The sequence below is a fragment of the Cariama cristata genome, unplaced genomic scaffold (assembly GCF_000690535.1).
Source record: "Cariama cristata isolate BGI_N322 unplaced genomic scaffold, ASM69053v1 scaffold22109, whole genome shotgun sequence".
Taxonomy (NCBI): domain Eukaryota; kingdom Metazoa; phylum Chordata; class Aves; order Cariamiformes; family Cariamidae; genus Cariama; species Cariama cristata.
In genome coordinates this window covers 4,279-13,678 of record NW_009634374.1, presented here as the reverse complement: position 1 = coordinate 13,678, position 9,400 = coordinate 4,279, and positions in this window count along the sequence as shown.

Sequence of the window (9,400 nt, the reverse complement as noted above, 5' to 3'; positions counted from 1 at the left end):
CATTTTTGCACCTAAGCTATGAGCCATGATCCCATTTCTGGGGGCAGAGTAACAAGAAGCAGGCTCACAACTCCTACAAACCACCAGCCAAGATGAGGCAAAACCAGAGTGGACGTGGCCATACACAATACTGACCTGGGAACTTTCTGAGCACCCCAGCCCGTACCACAAGCTAGTAAGCGTCACACACTGCAAACAAAAGTGCTAACCTATCAAGACCTGGTTTTATATTAAAGGGTAATTTTTCAGCATGTATAGGGACCTGCTAGAACACCTGCTGCAGCCAGAACAGTCTTCCCTTCACACTGAACTCAGCACAGGTACAGAACTCCTTTAGATGTGACCTTCTGAGGGTGCTACCAACAGTCGCAGCAGTAAGTAGAAGATAAAATAGGGACAAAGTCAATGCAGTTGACTATATTTAAACACAATTCACTACTTTCTGAATAAATAGGCTTTTCAGAACAAACTGTATAGCAATTAAGCCACGTCAAACTATTGACAGAAGTCCTATAATTTAAGACATTGATTTAATGAATCTTGAGAATGATTCACAGGGTTGTGAAAAACGGACCTAAACAGAGCAAAGCCCACACAGAACTGTTCTTTGGATTGAAGGGTATCTAAATAAATGAACAGCACAGAATTACAGTTTTGGAGTAGGAACTAGGTCTGAGTACACAACAAAAATAAACACACCACAGAAGTACAATACCCTGGTTCTACTTCACAAAAAAGGTTGCCAGTACCTTTGGAAAAGGAATGGAAAAGGAAAGCACATCAACAGTTTGTAAAACTCCTGTTGCTGCAAGACACCTTTTTATATTTCAGCACAATCAAAACCAAGGTGAAACTCTTTGCAAAACTCTAATCACCAATTTAGAAAAGATTTTGCAGAAGATTCATGTCTCCTAACCAGCTATTTTGGTATCTCTGTTAGTATCAGCAACCAGGGCAGTTCACTAAGGAGCAGTATCTAACATGCACGTAGGCAGCCTAGTGCAACTCCTAGACATGACATTTTGGACTGACGTCCAAGTCTTGCAAACATCACGCTTGTGCAGGTAGCATAAGTTAAGGACTGCTGATCAGAAAACTTTACACTTGTTAAAGGAATGACCTCTGCATTATCTCAAACTTTCTATCAAGTATTTTGGTAATTCTGTAAACTTTATTCTGAAACGATCTCACTTGTGGGTGTCACAGTTACTGGGAGGCTCCGCACTAAGGGTGCGGTAAATTAAAGCAAGATGCTTAAATTAATCGCCACCCACTTCTCTTCAGGTAGTGTACAGAAGGCACACTTCAGATAGTAAATTCAAAGTCAGGTCTTGAGCCTTTCCAAAGTTGTGCTTCCTGGCATGAGCAAGGTGCTGAAGGCTATATGCCAATACACTACACGTCAGCTAGCTCCATATTTCAATAGACATATATACTGCTCCTCAGTCATTGCCTTCCTGTGCACCTACTATCACAAAAAGAACAAGGTAGGTGACATTAAAAAGCAATACTTATTGCTAAAGTGAAAAACTTACTCTTAGATGAAATGTTGTAAATTATACTACTACTAAAACCCTTCAGTCTCCAGGATTAGCTCACGTGCTAGGTTTTACAGCCTCCTCTCACATACACTCTGAATCCTGTCCAACATGACACCTTCAATCTACCCAAGATCACTTCCATAACCCACCATAGTACTGACAACAGTAATACCACAAAATCATAACAGGCAAGACCCAAAGTCTCTCAATTACCTTCTCACAGCAACCTACAATAAATTCTTAAGCAAAAAAAGTGCAAGAAGAAGAGCGAATAGCATGAGGGTTCCCAGGATACTTTCTCTTTTTGAGACTTTCAAGCCAGAGTCTGTATTATAGTTTATTACCAGTCAGTGCTTCTATGTAAATCTATTGAATTGTTTTGTTTTCAGACACATTTAGACATTTTTGCCTCCCAAATGAGAGCGAGCACCGTTTACTTGTGCTTTGTGTAAAAGTCAATTTGTGGCTATAAAAATGTCAGCCTCAATTAAGTTGGATGTTTTCTTGTGTTACCAAAGTGCCCAACCATAATCTATTCAGTTTTTCATGATACTCATGATTTTATACATGATATACGTACTTATCAAGTCATCCCTCTTCCAAGCTAAGTCAGACTATTTGTGGAAGCTTTCTGAACGCCTCTAATCATCCTTAATAGCCCTTACTGTATCTTTTAGATAGAATGTCAAAACTGCATAAAGTGTTCAAGATTTGGGAGCACGATCAATTTATACAGTGGCAAAATTGTGCATTTTTTAACCCTTCTTCCTAATATCCAAGTTTTTTTTTTTTTTATTTACTACATAGAACTGAAATGACCTTCGCCAACTACTCAATAATGAATAGAGCAAAGAGATTCCTCAAAGTACAGGTGAGGTCTGCTTTTCTCTGGTCACGCACATTAACACGTGTGTGGAACAAACACTCATGCATTCCCTGAAGGCAAAGTTCCCAATTCTTCTCATATTGCATTTACAGTTCAGTCAAACTGGTCTCTGCTTCACTATGGAAAACAGCAAGGACAAAGATCATCCTCACCAGCCACTCCCATTTCCAGGAAAAAAGCAAACAAAAGTGCTCGTTGATGCAAAGTTAATTAATTGTCTCTCTCCTTTAAAAGGAGTTCAAGTTTGAATTATTTCTGGAAATACAAATCAGAAAGAGAGAAAATAATAATAATATCACTAAATGAGATGCTCTATAAAGTCATATCTCCTTTCAGAACAATGAAATCTGCATTAATGAGCTTTGGTGAAGAAAAAAAGGTTGTCTGTCCACTACCCCAAAATATTCTTTCACCGATCAAAACGAGGAAGTCTTTGGCAAGTAATATAAGTACATAAAAATTAAACTCTGTATTAGCACTTGAGTTCCATTTGTTAACAGTTCTAATTAACCTTTTAAAAAAAATAATTTCAATCACCAATTTTTACATGGTGCGTTAAAAATGTTTTAACTTATTTCATAGCAACATCTTTTCATAAATTTTTGTTCTTACAAAAGCACTTTCCCCCCTTGGTAAGTGCTTAAATTTCATATCTAAATATCCTTCACAATATGCAAGTGGAAGGAGTGATATTTATCACTCAGTCAAATAAACAAGTTAAAATTGTCAGATGCTTTTTCATATTACCAGATTTCATTGTGTATTTGTCTAAACAAACATTTAAAAACCAACATGGAAATGGAAGGAACATACAAGCACAGTCAATTTAAAGAAGAGACACAGACCACAGGAAGGAAACATACATAGTCCAGGACAAAGTCCCCATTCTCCAATACACCATTCATAAAGTGCTCTTGCTGCATTACAGTTGAATATAGTTGCCCAGTTGTTTTAATTTTTCTGTTAACTTTCATTTCTACTCCTTACATAGACTTGATCAGAGTTAATCTCTAAACCAGAGAGTTTCTAAAGGTTTGATTCTCAAGCTGAGCTTTCCAGGCGTACCTGACAGCAGGAACCAAAGGAGGTATTCCATATGTAAAGACCTATACTGACCAGAACATAAGACTAGAGACACAAGCTAATCAAAGCCATCGAGCTACGAAATCATTCACTGGAAATGGATCAAAATGTTTCAAACGTCCTAAGAAAGAGCATAAGTTAGTCTTATCAGCAGGGCATTTTTCCTATTACTACTTCTTCCACATCCTGCCTTGGCCTACAAAACTGTAAACGCGCAATGGGAAGCAAAATCTGCCCTGAGTTACAAGATCGCCTGCCATGCTGCGCCGTTCTAACACACCACCTCTCTGGGAATGCCTGGAATCAGGGCTTCTAACCTTGGCTGCCATCACGTACTGCAGTGCACATCCCTGAAATGGACACATTTTACTGGATGCTTTTTCTGCTTCGTTGTACCCTGCAAACCTCCACAGGTCCCTTCAGCCCTGCTGTCTACCTAGAATCCTATTAATTTCAGCCACTAATGCCACTTCTCTCCTGCAACAGCAAATCACAACTACGTGGAGCCTCTAGTGGAAAACCAGCATAAAAGTAAACTTTTACCTTTCATATACATTTATCAATCCAGCTAATAGCAGCTGTAAAAGGTCACAAGGACATCTGTCTATCCCTGCCACAATTTCAGTTCACTCACTGCATTTCCATGTAGTACTCTAAATAGAACATGCTTCCTGAAAAAAAAAGTAGATTTGTTTTTCTATCTGGCCAAGTCAACTGGGATTTCAGTAATATTCCTAAAGATCAGATGTCAGCTGGGTTGCAAAAGCATTCAGAAAAATTAGTGAACAATTTAATGGATGCATAAGGCAGAACAGAATTCACTTCCCTCATCAGTTTTCTTTCTGTGCAGCTCTTTTAAAGTTACTTAATCAAGCAGATATGCCTAAACATACACAACAGACCTTTCCACTTTGGTACTCTTCAGAGTAGAGTGTCATTTAATAGGTGTATGTTAGTTTATGATGAAGAATTAATACCATATGCATTCACTAAGATATGGTCTCTAAGAACTTTTGATTCATCTAACACATTTGCAGAAATAGAGAGTCACAGCCTGGAGCCCAATCTCGGAGGAGTCAAAAGCTTGCTACTCATTTCCTTAAGGATATCAAAAAGTCACACATGAAATTTCATCATCCTGCCTTCCAAAAAAGCAGAACATGGCTTGGTCTAACTATTATTAGAAACATTTTATTGAATAAGATAATCATATTTGGGCACACAGCCCTTTTAAAATAATGTAATTATAAATCTTGCTTCAACCTTGCATGTGTTATTAGGCCTTACTATAAAAGACACAAGCGCAGCATTACTAGATCAATAGTTGTCATAACAACTGTGAGCTACACCTTCTCAAGTTGAAATCATTTATCTGCAGTTCACCTACATAAAGTATCTGCAAAACAAACTTACTTCCATTTTACTTTCAGCTTCCACTAATACAATTGTCTAGACACGCCTTCAGTCTGTCTACACGACTGAAATACAGCTGCCTTTTGAGAGGACAAATGTAGATGTTCCAGAATGGCATGTACAACTGGTAGTGCTCACACACCTGAGGTATACACCAGAATAACTGTAACACAGATCTGCCATCATTACTTGTTTCTTTCCATTATATCACACAGCTAGACCCCCAAAACATTACTCAAATATAAAGGACAGCTCTATTATTTAAAAATACTGTGGAAAATATTGTTTAAATTGTATCTGGCTGCTGAAAAAAACTAGCATCTAAAAATGCAAAGCATCACTCATATCAGATTTTCTAGAATTACAGAAACATGAGCCCATTAAAACACTAAATGAGGGATAAAACTGCTAATCATGTACCACACCAAAAGCTTCCCAGATACAGATACTAAAAGTTCCTGTGAAAACCAGCTATTATTGCAAGATTAACACCTTGTTTTTCAAGTTTAAAGCAAATAAATCTATCTTGCAGAATCATCAAAACTGTTTTGTGTTCTAGAAACAACACTGCAAATCTATATATTCCAAGATGAAAACATGCCAGAAGCTTGTCCATACAAAAGTTTTTCCAGACTGACAGGCTGGGGGTGGAGGAAAATCATATTAACTGTTACATACCTGTCCTCTTTTGCAAACCAGATAATTAACTTCAATGAACTGAAAATAGGTTAAGAAAGGTCCATATGGACACATTTATACCCTAAACCCCTTTTCTCTATTGACAGTCCTCCCACTGGCATCTCATACAGGACTGCTTAACAAAAAACCTGTTCATTTACCTACTCACTTTCTACTTCTCTAAGGTCACACTGACCAAATCTTACCTCCTTCAAAATTATGTACCCACACAACCACATACCTCGCAAAGCCTGAACAGCCTCATCTTGTGAATACATCCAGAGATTGAGAATGCAGTGGGTAAGGAGATGATTTTTTTTCTTTCTTAACAGCAATCAAAGATACAAGGGCGTACAAGAGTAACATAACTAAATCACAAAGAAAAGTGACTTTTAGGACTGCAATGTTGGAAAGATTCTTCATCAAATAAGAAAATACCATCAACAAAAATGTCACCTTTAGCAATGCTACTTATTGATTGATTGATGCCTGCCCTTCCAGCCCCAGCTGATCCAAGTTTCTGCCAGCAAGGCTACCACCACATCACTACTGGGTCAACAGTATCGGGTGCACTGAGGAGACCACAGAACTGAAAGCCAGCAAGCTTGTCTTTGGAAACAAGCTGTATTTAACTCAAAAGCCCAAAGCACATTTTGGAAGAGAAGGTATCTGGGGAACCTGCACAGAAGAAGTCTGCGTAAGACGATAAGGCTTTGAACCTCAGCCAGCAAGTGTGATACACTGCATCTGAACCGTTCCAGTGGGTTTTGATGAGTTTACTCTGAGCGCTAAGATATATTTTAAATATGCAAAATCTAAAAGGCTCAACTCCTTATAAGCACAGAATGGAGAGAGCACAGACTTTCTAGATGATATGCCTATCAACAGTTATTCCTGGATGCCTTATACTCTACAGCCACTGGCAATAGTGTCATCCCTGTCTGCTTCTCTCCTGTGCCACTTAAGATTCTACTTCCCTCCAATGTCCCTTCAACAGTCCTTAGTACTGTTTATGTTAGAGAACTGCAGTATTTACCTGAAATATTAAAACCTGCTCACTGCTCTGCCCTACTGCAGTGAGTAAGGTTCCAGGGATTGTGTACACCTCTATTAAACAAGTGTATCTATTGACACTACTGATACAAAACAAAGAAACATATTTTAAATAGTATTAGGCTTTAAATGTGAACAATGTTCTGAACTTTCAACCAGATTTAGCATTTTATTAAATAAAGTATTTTAAATCTGGAGAAGGTATTCTGCTAATTTTAATCAAATCCAAAGGTCGTCTTAGCTCTTGAAGAGAACAAAATCAAACATCTATTTTGTAGTGCACTTTGATCTACAGACCTTTTGAAAGTATGTGAAGTCAAGATAAGGCTGTTCTGCCCTGAACCTTACAAAGCACAACACCTTGTTACGGCTGCCTTTAAAGGTACCACTATCCTCCCCAAAATCTCATGACAGAATGAGTAAAATAGCAACGAAGAGCCTATCTGTATGGCCTGCCCGAAGCCTTAATGAACAAAGTCACTTCTACTGCTCAGTAGTACACACTAGGATAATGTTCCCCATCATAAGGAATGAATTGCAAATATGTAATTACTGGCTTATCCCTGCTGCATACCACATACTTCCTGCCTACCTGTCTTCCAGAGATGTGGACAGAGTCTAAGCAGAAGTGAAGTAAGGAGTTCTCTGGTACCTTAAAAAAAAATAAAATGGGATGGGTGTTTCCCACTAAGGCTATTTTATAACCCAGTATTTTACCAGGGTTACTATTGCTACTATAGCACATTTACACTTAAATATATTCTGTTTGGAGTTGAGAAAACCATATTTCCTTTGGAAAAGAGCATCAAGTGCAACCAGACTATTTATCAAATATTTGTGTCAAGGCAAGAGAGACTATAAATCAAGTACAGGGAAGTACAGATCTGCATTCCAGATGAAGGATAAGAGAGTAGAAGGCATGTCACTTGCAAAGAGGAAAGACAATTGAGAGTCAACAAAATCAACATAGAACGACATTCAGAAACAAGAGACCACTCTGTAAACAGTATTATAGTAATTCTTCCCCTCAATACCATTACCCGAGCCCTACAAGACCAGTACACTACAAACTGGGAAGGGCAGTACTTTCCAATTATAGGTACTTCCCGACCAAGACAACTAGGCCAAGACTGGCCTCTCTGCCCCTCCCACCACTTGCATTATTTCCAAACCATTTTACCTCAAGATCAGGACAATATGAACAAACTCCACATTTATTTGTCTGTGACTAGGGCATGACAAAGACATGTTCACTCAGCACTCTGCAGCATATGTACAACACCTGCATTACAGTTTGTAAAGTTTACATTGTCTGCTGTTTTTCATTCCACTAGCTTAACATTTTCAGCACTCCCTCTAACTGAGAAAGTATTACCAAACATCAATGCAGAAAAGTCACTGAAGACAATTCAGTTTAAAACAAGTCCTATACATATAAAATAAATTGCACAAATAATAAATACTCCATTTGTTTGGTCTTGGCTTCAAAAAAAAAAAAAGAAAAGGAACAAGTGATCCCTAATCCTGTGATCTGATGATTTGCCACAGCTGGCAGATATACCCTCTCTCTCTTTTTTCCCCGGAGCTCCCTCTCTCTCTGAGAGAGACTCTCTAGTCTGTGAAACTCTTAAGAGAGAAAACAAAACAAGGAGTTAGGGACAAAGTGGCATCCAGCTGGTTTCAGCTTTGTCTTTAGATCTTGCAGAGAACTATTGTGCTGTTATTCTGCAGGTACGCTGTGCAGGCCAAGAGTTAAAGAATGTCATTCTTCTATCTTAGCGTCTTACAATAAACTAGGGAATACAAGAAAACATCTGGAGGGGGGAAAAAAAAAAATCTTCAGAGGTGGCACAGTTCATCTCCTTCTCCTGAGACTTAAGACTTTAGCTCTACCCTCTCCCATTAGATGTCTTTGAAAATAAACTAAGCAATGCCCGCCTCCACCAATTTGTACAGTGATCCTCAGGCTGCAGAGGTCCAAAAATTAATTCTAAGATGTCTCCAAAAGTATCAGAAAAATGAGCTAGTTAGCGGCAGACTGGAATTCATTATGCAACTATTCATACCTCCACTGGAATAATTTTCTGGGAGCTGTAAATCAAGAGATTAGCACACCGGCATTCTCCAGCATCTCTCTAATTCTGTTTTGGTTATTCTTATGGCTTGAAAGCCTGTCCCCACACCTAATGCCTAACCTAAACACATTCTGCTGCAATTTCAACCCATAACTACTTGTTTTATTCATGATGGATATGGCAAGCTGACTAATCTCTCTTTGCAGCTACCTTTAAGACACCTTTTCTCCAGACCAGTACTTCAGTATTGTCTGACTGAAAGGCAACCTTAGCAGGTGGTGGGGTTTTTTTGGGGGCTGGGGTGGTGGTGTCAGAGCAAAGTCCCATTGACCACCCTGTATCCCACACTGTTTGGCAGCAGAAAATGGATGTAATAACACATTCCGGGATCAAATATAGTAGTTTGTTTTTTTAAAAAACAAACACCACCCCCCAACCACTCCAATTTTACTGTTGAAACTACAAGCTTTTAAGTTCAAAGCACTGATGATGAAAAAACTGATGTGACCCACCTACCAAGCACGACAGCTTGCTGGCAGTGACAGGATGTCAGAGCTGGCTCCCAGTTATACCTGCAGGTAACTTTTTAAAGCTGCTTTATAGATCATCTGCTGATGTCTATGAAACACAGGTTATATAAAACCATTCTAGAATTAAACAATTAATCCTCC